General features: G+C 39.7%; 1 long non-coding RNA gene across 1 annotated transcript in view; it reads right to left on the bottom strand.

Moving 5' to 3' along the window:
* Nucleotides 1-17,849, bottom strand: part of LOC133096392 (uncharacterized) — a 395,413-nt gene that overhangs the window by 230,931 nt on the left and 146,633 nt on the right. Inside the window, exon 4 of the long non-coding RNA XR_009701773.1 lies at nucleotides 5,215-5,337. This is a non-coding gene — a long non-coding RNA (uncharacterized LOC133096392). The remainder of the gene's footprint in view (nucleotides 1-5,214; nucleotides 5,338-17,849) is intronic.

Raw genomic sequence — 17,849 nt, 5'->3', positions numbered from 1 at the left:
AAAGAAAAAATAAGGCAAAAGTTACTCACAAACCTATAACTCTGTTAGCATTTGATGTAATTTCTCTAATCTTACTCTGCATAAAATGTCTGCTTTAATATAGAATAAATGACACAATTCACTTAATATTTTCTATATCATTAAACATTCTTTGAAAATATGTTGGGGCTTCCCTGGTGTCGCAGTGGTTAAGAATCTGCCTGCCAATGCAGGGGACAGGGGTTCGAGCCCTGGCTGGGGAAGATCCCACATGCCGCGGAGCAACTAAGCCCATGCACCACAACTACTGAGCCTGAGCTCTAGAGCCCGCAAGCCACAACTACTGAGTCTGAGCTCTAGAGCCCGCAAGCCACAACTACTGAGCCCACGTGCCACAACTACTGAAGCGTGCGCGGCTAGAGCCCGTGCTCTGCAACAAGAGAAGCCACCGCAATGAGACGCCTGCGCACCGCAATGAAGAGTAGCCCCCGCTCACCGCAACTAGAGAAAGCCCGTGCACAGCGACGAAGACCCAACACAGCCAAAAATAAATAAATAAATAAATAAATTTATTTTTTAAAAAAAAGAAAGAAAATATATTTTAATGGCTCTGTAAGAGTCTGTAATATAAATGCATCATACTTCATTTAACTATTACCTTCATGGGATAAATCAGTTGTTTTATTATAAATAAGGATGAACATCTTTTTTCATAAAAAGTTGTCTCTATTTCTATTTCTTTTGAATAAATACATAAAAGTAGAGTTAATATGTCAAAATATATAAGTATCTATAGGCTCTTGATACATAGTATTAAATTGCCTTCCAGAAGATTTGTACTATTTATATACTCCCAGCAAGTTATGAGAGTGATATTTTACCACACCCTCACCAACATTAAATATTATCAATTTTTTAAAAACCAGTGTTAATTTGATAAGTTAAAACTGCCATAACTGTTTTCACTTTTCATTACCAGTGAATTTAAACATTTACATATACTAATTTACCACCAATATTTTGTCCACCTATGAACTGTCTACATATAATATACCATTTTTCTCTTGTGGCCTTAATATTTTTCTCGTTGATTTGTGTGAACTCTGTTAAGGTTACTGACGTAATTTTTGTGACAAATAATTTTCGCAGCTTGCTGTTTACCTTTTAATTTGCCTTATTTTGAATAGGTAAATATAAATATCTATTTATATTAAAATATGGCTCCCTTTCTGTTTTCATTCCTTCCTTTGTTTTCATGCTTAGAAAATCCTTCTCATTGAGAAATCAGATGAATATTCACTAGATTGCCTCTAGATGTTTTATGGTTTCATTTTTTAAAATCCTCTTTTAAAAAATATGGTGCACTGCTTGTTTCTAAAACTGAATAAAACATTTTCTTTCTTTTTTTAAAAAAAAAATGTTTTCTTAATGACTCAGGCAGGGTTACAGTTTTGAACAGTGTTTAAAGCTCTGTGTCATAGAACAGAACACCCCCAGGCACCATGATAGAGAGAATTTTCCCCATTCTCTGTGACCTCAGCCTCTGTGATTTGCTAGTTCTGTGGCTGATTTTCAGTTCTGATCTCTTCTTTTGACATTGGGCTTTCAGCTCTCATTTCCTATTGTAGACGCTATTGTGCCTATTGTCTGCCACTCAGTGCTCCCTGCTTTTAAAAGCTCATACATCAAATAACCATAGTTGTATTACCATGAACTAAGGATATGTATAGTTGAGCCTGGGTGTGGAAGGCAGAACAATGGCCTCCCAAAGATGTTCATGTCCCAATTCCTAGAGTCTCTGAATATACTGTGCTACATGGCAAGGGAAAATGAAGGTTGTTGATCAGCTGAGATGTGGAGATTATTCTGAATTACTGGTTGGGCTCACTGTAATCACAAGGGTACTTAGAAGTGAAAGACAGAGAGAGGCAGGAGAGTCAGTGTCAGAATGATCTGATAAGAGAAAGACTCGAGCAGCCATTGCTGGCTTTGATGATTGGAAGGGGGCCACAAACAAAAGAATTCAGGCAGCTGGAAGCTAGAAGCTGGAAAAGGTAAGCAAAGGAGGTTCTCCCTGAGAACCTCCAGAAAGGAATGCAGTGTTTTTGACGTTTGATTCTAGCCCAGAGAGACCCATCTCAAACTTCTGACCTCCAAAAATTGTAAGACAATAAATCTGTGTTGTTTTAAGCTACTAAATTTGGGGTGATTTGTTACAGCGGCAATAAGAAAACAACACACGAGGCCTAGAAGTCTGTTAAACAGAAAAAATTGTATGGGCTTTAGTGCATGACCTTGATGTCTGCCAGTTTGGCTGCTCTGAGGTTTCATTTCCACCACTCTCCCTCCTAATTATTTCCATGGTTGCTGGAAATCCAACCTACATCTTAGATCAGAGCCTAAGTAGGGCATTTTTATTTTACAAGAACTGGTCCCTACAAATTAAGTTGCAAACATTGGGTCAAAGGGTGAAGTAGAAGGAAGCTGCAGAGACACAGTATTTTTAAAGTTTTTCAGAGAACTCACAAGGCTGGACCATCTGCTCAGTGTGGAAGAAAGACCATCCAAGAGAGGGTCATGACCCCTGGATTGGGTGAGAGCATCACTGTTAAATTAACATCTGCACTAAGTCAGATAACCATCACTGTCTTTAGGTAAAATCCCCTCTGTCTCTAAAGTACTGGGTACTTCATGGGCATGAGATGCAAAGAATCCACTTAGCAGAGTCTTCTGGGAATAAGGCTGGGAGGTTAAATGGATTCTGTGCCACCAAGAGCCTTGGATCCACACTGAATGATAGAGCATGAACTAAGTCAATAAAAACTCATGTACTCCTCAAGAATAGTACACAGATAAGAATAAGGGAGGATCAGAGAAGAAGGTGCCAGCATTGGGCAGAGGGAATTTGCCTCTAAAATGCATCAAGATGTTTGCCCAGTGGCCTAAGTGGAGACTGCACTTGGATAATTTGTTGTGATGGATGTTGAATAAGAATCTGAAGAGTGTTATTTATCTCTGTATTCCTAATGTCTACCACAGTGTCCTGCATGTAGTAAGTGCTCAATAAATTCTTGTCATGAGAATGAACAAATGAATGAATGAATTTAGTAACCCTCTGCCATCTTTAAATCCCACCCTGGGGCTAATTATAAAGATCTCATATCACTCCTTAATAAAAGTTTTCAACCTTAACATAAAAGACTAATACATGCAGCTCTATTCAAGTTAAACTTAGGATGCAAAAAATGCAATGAGGAAGTATTTTATTAATATGTTAGAATTCTTTTTATTACAAGGGAAGGAAAAAACTGGCTTTCTCTGAGTTATAAGATTTGGGGTGATAGTTGAGAAAGAAAAGCAAAATGCTTAAAGGTAGAGAATAATAATTATATCATAATGTCATAATATAATATGTAGTTTTAATAACTTAATGCATGTATGTCATTTAGAGAGCAGTGCCTGATGTAAATGCACTCAATAGATGGTGACTATCATTTTACTCTTCAACATTTTTACATGTTCTCCAATGATTAAAATGTAGTGTTCAGAAAAAAATAATAATTCAAAACCATTATTACAATAAGACCGAAGAATGTATGGGTTTGTTAATTTATGAGAAAGAAAAGTAACTAATGGATGATGACAAGACTATCTTTACATGCATACACTGGCATATACGATATACACAGTTATAAAAATGAGGGCATTGATTTAAATGTATTTTCTTGGCTGTGTTCATTACTTAAAGGATCACATAGTGAATTCATTACTAAAGTAAAGAATACTTCTTCAAGGTGGTATTAATACTATAAGTTTTGAATATGTTGATCTTTATACATAAATAGGACACTTCAGGATAAATAAATCAAATAAGTTTAACTCAGGGTCTAGAAACATGAGCACCAAGATGAAAGGTAACATACAGATCCGATATATAGGACAGTGTTGATTAAGCCGTATCCTTAAGGTAATAAAATTCACTTTCAAAGTACTTACTGGGGCATTTGAAGACTCACAGGGAATTACTAGACCCAAAAGTAAGAAAAGATCAACTCTTCTAAAAAATAAAATAAAAAACACAAACCAATTAAAAAAAAAAAAAACCCTCCTAGTTAGGAACTTTGACTCCATGTTTGCTGTGATGGAGGAGGAGAGAGGTCAGATCCATTTGTTGTCATCAAGAAAGCAATAGGATGGGTGCGGGTCTGAGGTTGCCAGTGTAGACTAACTAAATGATCTACATTTAATATAAATGACTATATAGCTTTCTCCTTTCTTGATTACCAAAGAAAGGTGGCAAATGCACAATTTTAACACCACTGGGTTAGAGTTATTCCAGCACTTCCTTCTCTCCAAAGTCCCTAGACATGCCGATAGCCCTTGTTCTGGAGAGAAATGCATCAAGACCTAAGTGATGCCATTTGAGGCCCCAATTGGTTTTACAATTGACTGATGTGAGCACCATTTTCCAGCTCACATTTGTGGAAACCTGCAAAGAAGAGAGTAGGTTCTTTTGTTTCTCAAAAGAAGACTTCTGAGCCCTTGGAAAAGAAGTTGCTGATACTGGCAGCTAGTATGGGTTCACTGATAAAGTTATGCCAACGAATTGCACTTTGTTTTTGTTGGGGCTTCTAGAGAGTTTAGTGAAAGCAGCAGCAAAGACATTGTGTACCTTGATTTCAGCAAAGCATTTGACAAGGTCTCTCATAATGTCCTTGTGGAAGCTGTGGTCTGGAGGGTAGAACAGCTGATGGACTGTTCTTTCAATGGCCAAAGAACACTGACTGGTGGGCTGACCAGGAGGGAGTCTCTCCACTTAGATGCTTCAAGGCAATACTGTCCCAGTACTTTCATCAAAGATTCAGATGAAGCCTGGATTAGATTACCCAGCATGCTTACTACCATTGGGAAGAGTTATAATTCACGATCCTGGTGGCAACCAAGCAAAGGGAACAGAAGAGTCGCAAGGTGCATTATTAGTTTGGGCCATAGGGAGGTGTCCAAATCTGGCTGCAAATCAGAAACACCTGGGACGATGTTGAAAAATATAGACACTCAAGGCCTTACCCCAGACCTACTTAACTAGAATTTCAAGAGATAAAGTCCTAGCATATGTATTTAAAAAAAAAACAACAAGGCGATTCACAGGCAATCAGCCCAGTTCCCCACTTTCAGAACCACTACATTAATGGTATTTAGTAAAGACATTTTTCCAGGGTCATAAATGGTCCTTACCTGGTAGTCTAGAGATCTTCATGGGCTTTCAAATAATGAGAAAATCCTTCCCTACACTCAGGCTCCATCCAGCGTTGACTCTTCCTCATGCGGGCAGGGCAGGGGAGAGGAAGAGCACAGCATCTGGTAAAGACAGCACAGGTTGATGTCAGCCAGACTTGGAGTCAAGCCTTGCTTCTGTGACCTACCAGCTGTGCAAGAGGGTCTATGCCTCCATTGCCTCATCTTAAATTGCAAGGATTTAATGAGACACACATGTAAAAGTTCTGCCTGGCACATAGGTGGTCAATTAATGCCAGCTATTATTATTAATAGATTGTTTGGCAAACTCCTCAATTCTGTGGATCCCAAGTCTTCAGTTTTACCAAAACATGCCTTTTCGGCAGCTCTGTCCGCAGAAGGAAAGAAGCCACCATATATTGACCATCAACTGTGTGCTGGGCATGAGGTCCCTCTCAGATCTAATCTTATTTCCTTCCTTGTCACCAAAACCCTCATTTTCGCACATGTGGAACCTGAGGCTCAGAGAGGTTAAATGACTTCCCCCGAGTCACCCAGCTAGAAAGGGTCAGACACCAAGAATTTGGCTAATAAACTTGCACTGAGGATTCCCCGCAGCACTTTTTTAATGGTTAATATAAGGAGTGGAGAAAGCTTTGCCCTTTAAAAAAATCTAAAGAGAGACATTTTGAAACTGCGAGGGAGGGGGGAAGTTACACCACCTACACTCTCCATTATCTGAACACTCAGCAATTAGCCAGAGGAAAAGCCCTACAAACAGGCGGTCATTGCTGGCTTGCTCACTCTCTTATTCACACACACACACACACACACACACACACACACACACACACACCCCACAAGGATCCCTGGCCACCTTATTTAAAATTATAAAACCTCCCCCATAACACTCTTATTTCTTCCCTTGCTTTATTTTTCTTCTTACCACTTAATCACTACGTCACATATTGTCATTTTGGTTATTTATGTTGTTTATTGGGACTCTTCCCCACTAGAGTGTTAGCTCCTTGAGTGAAAGAATTTTTGTCTATTTTGTTTATTCTAATATACACATGCCTAGAACAGGGAGGCACACATTGACATTCAATAAATATTTGTGGCATGAATAAATGAATGAATAGATGGATGAATGGTTGAATAAAAAGTCTAGAAAAGTACCAATCATAATTTTGACAAAATTCAACACCCATTTATGATAAAAACTCTCCAGAAAGTGGGCATAGAGGGAACCTAGCTCAACATAATAAAGGCCATATATGACAAACCCACAGCAAACATCATTCTTGATGGTGAAAAACTGAAAGCATTTCCTCTAAGATCAGGAACAAGACAAGGATGTCCACTCTCGCCACTATTATTCAACATAGTTTTGGAAGTCCTAGCCATGGCAATCAGAGAAGAAAAAGAAATAAAAGGAATCCAAATTGGAGAAGAAGGAAAACTGTCACTGTCTGCAAATGACATGACACTATACATAGAAAATCCTAAAGATGCCACCAGAAAACTACTAGAGCTAATCAACGAACTTGGTAAAGTAGCAGGATACAAAATTAATGCACAGAAGTCTCTTGCATTCCTATACACTAACAACGAATGATCAGAAAGAGAAATTACAGAAACAATCCCATTTACCATTGCGACAAAAAGAATAAAGAACCTAGGAATAAACCTACCTAAGGAGGCAAAAGACCTGTACTTAGAAAACTATACGATACTGATGAAAGAAATCAAAGATGACACAAATAGATGGAGAGATATACCATGTTCTTGGATTGGAATAATCAATATTGTGAAAATGACTATACTACCCAAAGCAATCTACAGATTCAATGCAATCCCTATCAAATCACCAATGGCATTTTCCACAGAATTAGAACAAAAATTTCACAATTTGTATGGAAACACAAAAGACCCCAAATAGCCAAAGCAATCTTGAGAAAGAAAAACGGAGCTGGAGGAATCAGGCTCCCTGACTTCAGACTATACTACCAAGCTACAGTAATCAAGACAGTATGGTACTGGCACAAAAACAGAAATATAGATCAATGGAATAAGATAGAAAGTCCAGAGATAAATCCATGCACCTATGGTCACCTAATCTATGACAAAGGAGGCAAGAATTTACAATGGAGAAGACAGTCTCTTTAATAAGTGGTGCTGGGAAAACTGGACAGCTACATGTAAAAGAACGAAATTAGAACACACCCTAACACCATACACAAAAATAAACTCAAAATGGATTAAAGACCTAAATGTAAGACCAGACACTATAAAACTCCTAGAAGAAAACATAGGAAGAACACTCTTTGACATAAATCACAGAAAGATCTTTTTTGACCCACCTCCTAGAGTAATGAAAATAAAAACAAAAATAAACAAATGAGACCTAATGAAACTTAAAAGCTTTTGCACAGCAAAGGAAAACATAAACAAGATGAAAAGACAACCCTCAGAATGGAGAAAATACTTGCAAATGAAGAAACTGACAAGGGATTAATCTCCAAAATATACAAGCAGCTCATGCAGCTCAATATCAAAAAAAAAAACAACCCAATCAAAAAATGGGCGGAAGATCTAAATAAACATTTCTCCAAAGAAGACATACAGATGGCCAAGATGCACATGAAAAGATACTCAACATCACTAATTATTAGAGAAATGCAAATCAGAACTACAATGAGGTATCACCTCACACCAGTCAGAATGGCCATCATCAAAAAAATCTACAAACAATAAATGCTAGAGAGGGTGTGGAGAAAAGGAAACCCTCTTACACTGTTGGTGGGAAGGTAAATTGATACGGCCACTACGGAGAACAGCATGGAGGTTCCTTAAAAAACTAAAAATATAGCTACCATATGACCCAGCAATCCTACTACTGGGCATATACCCTGAGAAAACCATAATTCAAAAAGACACATGCACCCCAATGTTCATTGCAGCACTATTTACAATAGCCAGGACATGGAAGCAACCTAAATGTCCATTGACAGATGAATGGATAAAGAAGATATGGTACATATATACAATGGAATATTACTCAGACATAAAAAGGAATGAAATTGGGTCATTTGCAGAGATGTGGATGGACCTAGAGACTGTCATACAGAGTGAAATAAGCCAGAAAGAGAAAAACAAATATTGTATATTAACACATATATGTGGAATCTAGAAAAATGGTACAGATGAACCTATTTTCAAAGCAGAAATAGAGACATAGATGTAGAGAACAAACGTGTGGACACCAGAGTGGAGAAAGGGGGGTGGGATGAATTGGGAGATTGGGATTGACATATATACACCACTAGGTATAAAATAGATAACTAATGAGGACCTGCTGTATAGCACAGGCAACTCTGTTCGGTGCTCTGTGGTGACCTAAATGGGAAGGAAATCCAAAAAGGAGGGGATATGCGTATGCATATGGCTGGTTCACTTCACTGTGCAGCAGGAGCTAGCACAACACTGTAAAGCAACTATACCCCAATTAAACAAAAAAGAGTTGAAAGTAATTACAATCTCTTTAAATAGCTGCATTGTTCTGGTTTTTCTATTATAAATATGTATTATTTGTATAATAATAGTTTTTAAAAATGTAACCACAATTGTCCAGGTTATTAACGATTTGAAGCTGAAGTGAGAGCAGATAGGACGCGGTTTATCTTCTATAGCTCAAATGTGATAGATATTTTCCACAGGCCCCTTGAATCCACCCTCCATCTTTCCTCACTGCTCTATGCCCTGGGATGTCGACCTTTTTAAACTGAATCAACTAGCTTGCTTGACCTTTGCCTTCTAGCTGGGAAAAGAATAAGGCTGGGCTATTTGTCACGCAGCTCTCAGGCCCTCAGGTTGCTGCAGATGCACTGTGTCCCTCTACTGGAGGCCCCAGTATATCCGGCACCTTCTCAATACCCCTAATCTCTCCAGGTTCTATAACTGCTCCCACTCTTGCCTCCCTCAGGCCTAGGAATGTAACAGCTCTCCATTTTGCATGACCTGGAATGCTTCACTTCCTTTGCCGGTCATCTTAACTCTACCCACACCTTTTAAATAATCCCGTTATTAAATTTTCCTCAATTACCCAATTAGGTATGCCATCAGTTCCTTGCTGGATTTCTGACTGATAGAGTGAAATGGGGAAATGTGCTTACAGTTGGAAGAGCTGAGTCCTACTACCAGTTTCACCATTGGCTTGCTCAAGGCTAAGCAATCACTGGTCTACATTCAGTTTCTTCACCTTCAAACTAAGAAAACTGGGCAAGACAACCTCCAACATTCTGTGATTTTTAAGCCCTTTGCTTAGAGAACCAAGTAGTTACTTCCCCACTGGTTAGAAAGTGCTAACTGGATCCAGATTCTGAAAAGGGCCAGTCTTCCAGGAACTTATCCACAAGGGTTGTAGCTATACTACTCACAATAAAGCTGAGCTCGGCAATAATAAAGCCAGAAAAATCCAGGCTTATCTTTGCCCTCACTACAGCTTAAAATCAGTAATTTCCTGGAAAACTGAGGCTACATTTTTTTTTTAAACATCTTTACTGGAGTATAATTGGTTTACAATGGTGTGTTAGTTTCTGCTTTATAACAAAGTCAATCAGCTATCAGCTATATACATATATGACATATATCCCCATATCTCCTCCCTCTTGCGTCTCCCTCCCACCCTCCCTATCCCACCCCTCTAGGCTACATTTTTTAAGAACTATTATTATACAAATAACACATATTTATAATAGAAAAACCAGAATTTGAAGCTATTTAAAGAGATGAAAATTACTTTCAACATTTACAATTGATACCTTTCTAGATTTTTTTCTATTCACTCCTTTATTCCACAAATATTTACTGAATGCCAGTATATGCCTGGCTGCTCTAGGCATGTGAATACTGTTGCATTATTGTGAAGTACTTGTGTTGCCAAACCAGAATTCTGGATGCTACTTCAATTCTCCACTTTGCCTAAGTATAATATCGGAAGAATTATGTAATCCCTGCTCTTCTTTGGGCAGTGTGTACACAGGACACTTAAATTCCTGGAAAGGTGAATTTTTTTTTTGGCTGGTAGGGCCAAGTCGAAACTTTCTGCCATTTGGCTTAGCTTCCTTGTCTTAGACACAGCCTCAAGCTTCTAGCCAGAAAGCCTTCTCTATCACCAACCCAAAAGTGTCAACAGTAAAAACAAATGACGAATAAACGGACCCTTCCAGGGAGTGGGAATTGTTTATCCAAATAACATTGGAGGTTTTGGAGTAGTATCTTTGAAAGTCAGAGTAGGTTCAAGGCAGTGAACTCCTTCATCGGGTGTGACTGGAAAAAGAGACCTGCCCAAGCAGACACAGTGATTGTTGGAGTAGCTGCACATGCAGCTGTGGTAGGACAGGGCTGTCTGACTCCCACCTTCATTTCATCTCTCTCCATCTTCACACCAGTGAAGGAAAGTTTTGTTTTATCTTGAAAAACATTGCACCAACGTTATGCTCCGAGAAGTATTAATATCAGCAAAAAACGGACTTGTCTATCTTACTGACATTCTGAGGCCTATCAAAGACCTAGGCTTACTTCCGTGAGAGCAGAAAACAACCAGCATGGCCCCTCAAGGATGAAATCAGGAATGATCATCAACTCGTTTTTGACCATTCAAGGCTTCCTGATACTGTTGAAAAAGTGTCTGTCACATAATAATGGTTCATGAAATTTTGTTAATAAATTAGAGTGAATAAATTACTCTTAATTAAACCATATTTTAATATCTAATATTTAGCAATATTTAACATTTATCAACAATGTTTTGAATTTATGAGGTATAAACAGAATGGGAAGGAAAAAGGAGAAGGAGAAGGGGGTTCCGGAGTCCAACAAGTCAGACTGCACGGACCACAGGACAACCTGCTCTGTTTTGCACCAGACTCCCCTGTAAAACAGAATAATGGTAACTTCCCCACATGGCTGTTGTGAGTTTTAAATGACTTAATTATGTAAAATGCTTTTAACAGGGCCTGGCACATGGTAAATTGTCAATAAACGTTAGCTACTACCCTCCTTTCCTCCTCCTCCTCCACTTCCTTCTCTCCATATACTCAAGATTTTCTGATCTGCCCCTGGAATTCCATCCTCCTGCTGGTAATCAACTGTACCTGTGGACCCTTCCATATATTATGGGATACACTGATGGTGCTTCACAGTACCTACATTAGAGATCTTTGAAAATTTTAAATAAACTTGACACTGAAATTAGCTTCACTCGGCAATGATATCATCTCAGACATTCCTCCTGGGTCAAATACTGTCACTGTGCAGAGAGAACAATGAAGCAACATGGCCACAGTCAATCTGGTGACTGAAAAGGCAATTTAGGTTCTTACTCTCATTCATCCAACAAACATTTGTTAAATGGCAGGAACACCAGGCAGAAATCAGACACTGATCTCATCTTAATGCAAATTTCCATCAGAGGGTGGGGAAAAATGAGCCAGAGATTGTTAATATAGGTAGAAAGTGATGTAAACCACAGAGAAGCACAGCTAGAGTGCTATGGACCTCTAGTGTCAGGAGAGACTGGTTTCTGCTGGGGACTCAAGAAAAGAGAGTACAGTTCACACAGATGCAGGTCACCAATGCGTGCCATGGGTAGTGACTCATCTCATCTTAAGACAGATGCATGAGGATTTGGTCTTTGCCTAGGTGGTTTTTCTCTAGAATTGTAATGCAGGCCAAGTTCGTCATGCCTTATACCTTTATACCAGCAGTCCCTACCACCACCACCATAACTCTCCCAGCCATTGCAGCAATGCATCCAGACCTGGATCTTGACCCACACTCCTTAACATCATCATCCTGATGGAAATGTCCCCATTGTATCTCCCTTGTTCTTCAGGGTCCATGGGTGGCAGTGGGCCAATCCTTAGAGGAGAGCTCACCAGCACCACGGGCATCACATATTTGACACAAGGGACCTCTGAAGTCACGAACACATTATGCCTGTGTTTAAAGCTGTGGCCCATGGTATTGTGTATACTTAGTCAATGGTAATAACCAATCAATGGGTCTGACCAGCTCAATTAAAACAAAACCTGAATAACTGGCTGGGCAACTGCAAAGGTTAATGCAGCTTCAGTTTGGTTAACACACTGAAATCTCTATTAATGGCATCAGCTAGAATTGTGCTGAGTGTAATCTGTTCACCAAAACTTGGAGGTCCTGACTAAGAAAGCCATAGGGCTTTAACAGCTTGACTTATCAGGCAAAAGAATAAACATTTTTTGATAAAACATATCACAAAGAAATAATGAAATTTGTTTAATGTTTTAAGCATGCTAATTGCAAAGATGTATGCATGTGGTTTTGCAGATGTCTTTCCAAGTTGCATCTTTGTCTTCATCAATATAATATCATCTTATCTTGGTATACCATTGTGTGATTTGGGTAACACATTAGTCTCTTACAAGATAGTATTCTGGAAAGGTCAGCACTGTGCCAACCCACCCACAGCCTCTTCTGAGGGGATCCACCCTGCCCACACTTCCTGCCACAGGGGCAGGCCCAGGAAGCCATGTTTAGTACTCGGAGCCCCACATCCTCTGTCCGTAAATGATTGGCTGTGGCCCAGGCACCTGAACCAACGGTACACAATCCATAGGCTTGTCAGGGAGTTACAGTCTGCCCTGGAAGAAGGACTGGACCAATCAGATTCTCTCTTAGGGCCCTGAGCATGAAGAAAAATAGCCATCAGTTAGCACTAGGACGAGATGAAGTAGACATATAGCATGTCACTTTAATCATAGAAGTCAAAGATCCATGAACTCCTGCTGCTGAAGGGCTGGGAGGCTTCTTGAATCTAGAGTCACCTTTGAGCTCTGGGCTCTTTGAGGCCAAGATTTAATATGGCTCCCGTTCTTGGATTTCCACAAACATTCTTTTACCATTTAAAAATAAAGTGACATAATACAATATGCTAAAGCCCTTTGTCTTGAGCTAGCTTAAATGACTTTCTGTTCCTTGCAAGTAAGAGAGCCAGACTAAAATCAATGGGAGATTGAAACTGGGTCCCAACTGAATGCCTGGGCCACAAGGCCTTCTAGAGAAATTACAAGAAGAAAGACAAACTGACAATGTCTTAGCCATTACTGGGAAGGCAACAGAAACCAAAAAAAGAAAAAAAGGAACTGAAAGCCTTTAAAGACGATTTGGAAAGTTTGTGTGTATATACCTCCCTGTTGGGTATGCAGTGACTTGTAGAACCAGCACCATGAATGGAGAAGACATAGTCTCACTGAGCTCTCTCTCTCATGAGCGAAACCAAGTATTTTAACAACCAAACTTAAAATAGACTATGAATGATGGCTGGTTATGAGATATGCTAAATGTACAGGAATCACAAGTGATTGAAGCCAATTCACGAGAAAAACAGGATAATAATGTTTGAGGCGGCCTCAAAAGCAGGTGCTCGTTTAGGGTGTGTCTATATGGCCCTGGTTTTTGTTTCCACTCAACTTTGGAAACTAAATGACACTGCTCTCTATTTTAAAATGGAAATGTATTGGTTCATATAGACTGTGTCTAAATAAAACACAGTTTCCAAATATCTCCTCAATTGTAGCATTTCTTGGCCAAAGGTATTTCATGGCTTGGGGTTAAATATAATTTGGCCGCTATCTAAATATTCCAGTTGATTTAGAAAGTGAATTATTATCATGTTTGATCTATGAAGACATTCCACCAGTTTAAAAACTAAACTATTTGTAGATAGAAGTTTTCACTACTTGAATCTGTTTTTCTATACCTGTATTATGTAAATTATGTCTTCTTGCCTGGTGGAAGCAGTGTGGGGAAGTGGTTAAGTGACGGACTTTGGAAACAGATAGGCCTGAGTTCAAATCCAGGCTCAGTGATTTTTTTTCTAGTCATGTGGCCTTGGGCAAGTTAGTCCTGCAGTTTCTTTATTTCTCAGACAAGGATGATGAAATAATAGTACATACCTTACAGGATGTACGAATTAAATGAATAAAGGTACATAAAGTGGTTAAAGCAGTGCCTGGTAGGTTATTTCCTATAAATAATCTAAAAATGTTTACTACTATTATATGTATTACTTTCATCGAACTCACAAACTAAATCATTGAGTGCATGCAAATATTGTCCTTGGTGTGTACTTCTGTAATCTTGTTTAAAACTCACAATAGGAGGGTAGGAATTATCATCCCAATTTTACTGTAGTAGAAATGAGGTATAGAACACCTCATTAACTAATTTGCTAAAGGTTGCCTAGTTACTAAATGGCAAAGCCAGGATTCCTTGATTTACTCATTAATCTATTCAACATGTTCTTCATTGAGTACTGGCTACACACTAGCCTGGATGCTGGAATATAGACAGGAATCAAGCAGACATAAATCCTTGCCCTCATGGAGCTAAGCTTCAGCTAGAGGAGATAAACAATGGGAAGGGGAGAGGGAGAGGCATGTGTGTTGGGGAGTGGGTGGAGTTCAGAATGCAATTGTGGTTATAACAGGTAACTAGGGAAGGTCTCACTGAAAATAGGATGTTTGAGGAAAGGCCTGAGAGAGGAAAGGAAGCAGGCCATGGGGGTAGCTAGGAGGAAAGCTTCTGGGCAGAATAAAGAGCATGTGCAAAGGCTCTGAGGCAGGAGTGTGCCTGGTGTGTTCCAGGAACAGCAAGAGGTGGCCGAACAGAGAAAAGAGGGAGAACAACAGGAGACGAGATCGAAGAGGGGAGAACTTGGCTGATACTGGTATTTGCTTTAGAGGCCCCCCCATCTCACCACACTTACGTTAACTAGGGCTTTGCCTCCACAAAGGCAAACCATCTTAAGAAGCCGCTGATGGAAGAGTCTCCCCTTTGGAAAGGCCATCTCCCCTCCCATCATCTCCATCCCGTAGAGAGGAAAACCCAGGCTTGGTATTGGCAGTCAGGTAGTTCATCAGAACTGAAACCACCTAACCAGCATCCCCCCCGCCCCACCGCCCCTCTCCCACCCCCCTTGCCGACTGGAAGCAACCATGACGATGGTGCTCAGAGCCCTTGCAGAGGTGTGCTGTGGTCTCTCTGAGCTCATCACGGCACCTTCCTATGCAGGAGTTTCAATTCAAGGTCATTTTTGGTTCCTTTTAAGTAGCAGACTCAGAACCAGATCTATTCAAGTGTAGGAACAGTGCAAACACATTAATAGCCAGACCCTAGTGGGAGTTTTATTTTCCATTTCCTCTTCCCCCATATTTATTTGTTTCTTCATCTCCTCTGTGCACTAAGGGTGACCCTGCATGACATTTTCAGATGAAACTTAAAAAGGTAGGGGGGAGAATGGGAAGATGTCACCCTGTGTTGGAGCCAGCTCTTCCCCAGACCCTGTCAGGCTCTGGAGTTGGGCTGCCTGGGTTCATACCTCTATTTCACCACTTAGAAGCTGTGCAAGCTTAGACAAAACACTCAGCCTCGAAGAGCCTCCGTTTTCCCATATTTAAATTGGGGATGATGACAGTACCTGCTTAGTTAGGCTCATAGTGGGAATTAAATATAATCATTTAATGATATTTTAGAATTCAGTCAAAATAGGGAGCTGCCTCCCATTCCTGGAATGCTTTTCATTGCAATGAGAAGGATGTCTCAGGACACTAAGAGGCAGGTGTCCAAATGGATGTGGTTGTCTCTGCATTTTTACTCAAAGCATGATTCAGATATTTCCCACATGCTTCCATCTCTCTGGTAAAAGTTCTATTTTTCCCCAGCTGGGTGGTCCCAGCCCCCCAAGCTGATAAGCCTCTTGAGTTCTCAGAAGCAGACAAAGGGAGGTCATAGCCCTCTCTGCGGTCCAGGCGAGTAACTGGCCCACTGCCTCCAATGGGGAAGGTGGTCTAACTGCACTTATTACATCCCCTGGGGCAGACTCTGAGCTTCTCTTACCTCATACAGGGCACTAAGGAAAATGTTTGCAAGTTCTCCCATAGAAAATCAAACAACAAGCAAAGGTCCTTAAAGACAAGAAGGTGTTTTGGCAAGAGAATCTTCAGGGATTACATTTTTCCGCCTTCAGTGTAATTTATCTTTTGGGAAAAGGGCACACAGAATTTGGCGGATGTTGTGTAATGGTCACAGCCTACTAACCCTATGTGTTCCAGTAGAAAGGAAAAAAATCAGTACACAGTTATGTCAGAAAATCTTCCACAACTGGGTTATAGCGAATGGTCAATATTCTATCGGCATTAGTATAAATCAGAGAGTAAATGACATATTAGGAATAGCTAAAGCATTTTATAGGAACAGTCAAAGCAACTGTCTTAGGATCATTGTAATTGAAAAAATGTGTCCTGGAAATGCTTCTGTAGCTCAATGATTTAAACATATAGAATAACATTTTCTTAGTGTCTCAGATGACCATTTTTGAGATGACTTATTATGGTTCCTTAGTAAGCTTCAATAGGCAGAGTCACTTTAGAGTATAATTTTAAGTTGCTTGGACCTATCATCCCACAGGCTCAGTATCAAATTGTTAAATGACATTGACACAAACCCCTGAATGCCATTACTAAAAAGCCATAGGAAGGATTCCCCACAAGTAAGAAGCTTAGTGCTACGTGGATAATCACCCCTGACTTAACCTCAGCTGTAAATTCAGATTGAGATGTGCCAGAATTTTTTGAAGGATGCACCACAGATCAAAAGAGCCTGGTTTAAAGATAGAAACCCACCAGTTCCACTCCTCATTCTATCCCCAAAGACGTGTCCACCAAAACACATGTGCATGAATGTTCATAGCAGCTTTATTCATAACAGTCTAAAGTTGAAAATAACTGAATGTCAGACAATAGTAGAATGGATAAACTGTAATATATATATACACATACATATATATATTCAGTGAAATACTGCTCAACAATTAAACAAATAAATTTTTTTAAAAAAACATACTGCTACACACAGTAACATGATCGGATCCCAAAACATGTTGAAAAAAAGAAGCCAGACAAAAACATACCAGCTGTATGATTCCATTTACATAAAATTTTGAAGCAGACAAAACTAATCTATGGTGATGGAGGTCAGAAGAGTGATTAACCTGCCCAGGGTGGGGGTGGGAGAGGGGGTCATGGAATCAGAAGGGTACAAAGGAGCCTACTGGATGCTGGGATATTCTGAATCTTCATTGGGGTGGTGGTTCCGCGGGTGTATACAATGAAAAATTCACCATCTGCGCCCTTAACATTTGTGCAGTTTACTCTAAGTTATGCCTCAATTTAAAAAAGAAAAAGGAAACAAACAAAAGATTAAATACAGAGGTAAACAGGATCTGTGTTATCTGGGTGGCTTTTGTAAGACTCTGGGATCACAAACTCAAGAACTATGACCCTGTGGGAGAGAAAATGTGAATCCCATCCAGTTAGATTTATCCCAGGATTACTCTGTATTCATTCATCATTAACCGGCACTGAGACCTGTGTGTGCGGGGCAGTGGGCTAGCTGCTGGCGATAGAGTACAGGGAACAAGACTGTCATATTCCCACTCTGTAAGAGGAGACAACACTCAGAAAGAAACTACACACATAATTCCATAATTTTGAAATGTGACATAGACTATAAGAAGAAAAGCATAGACGAGC

This window comes from Eubalaena glacialis, chromosome 1 (assembly GCF_028564815.1).
Source record: "Eubalaena glacialis isolate mEubGla1 chromosome 1, mEubGla1.1.hap2.+ XY, whole genome shotgun sequence".
In the NCBI taxonomy this organism is placed as follows: Eukaryota; Metazoa; Chordata; class Mammalia; order Artiodactyla; family Balaenidae; genus Eubalaena; species Eubalaena glacialis.
Note: the sequence above shows the minus strand (reverse complement) of the source record. Positions and strands in the feature narration are given on the sequence as shown.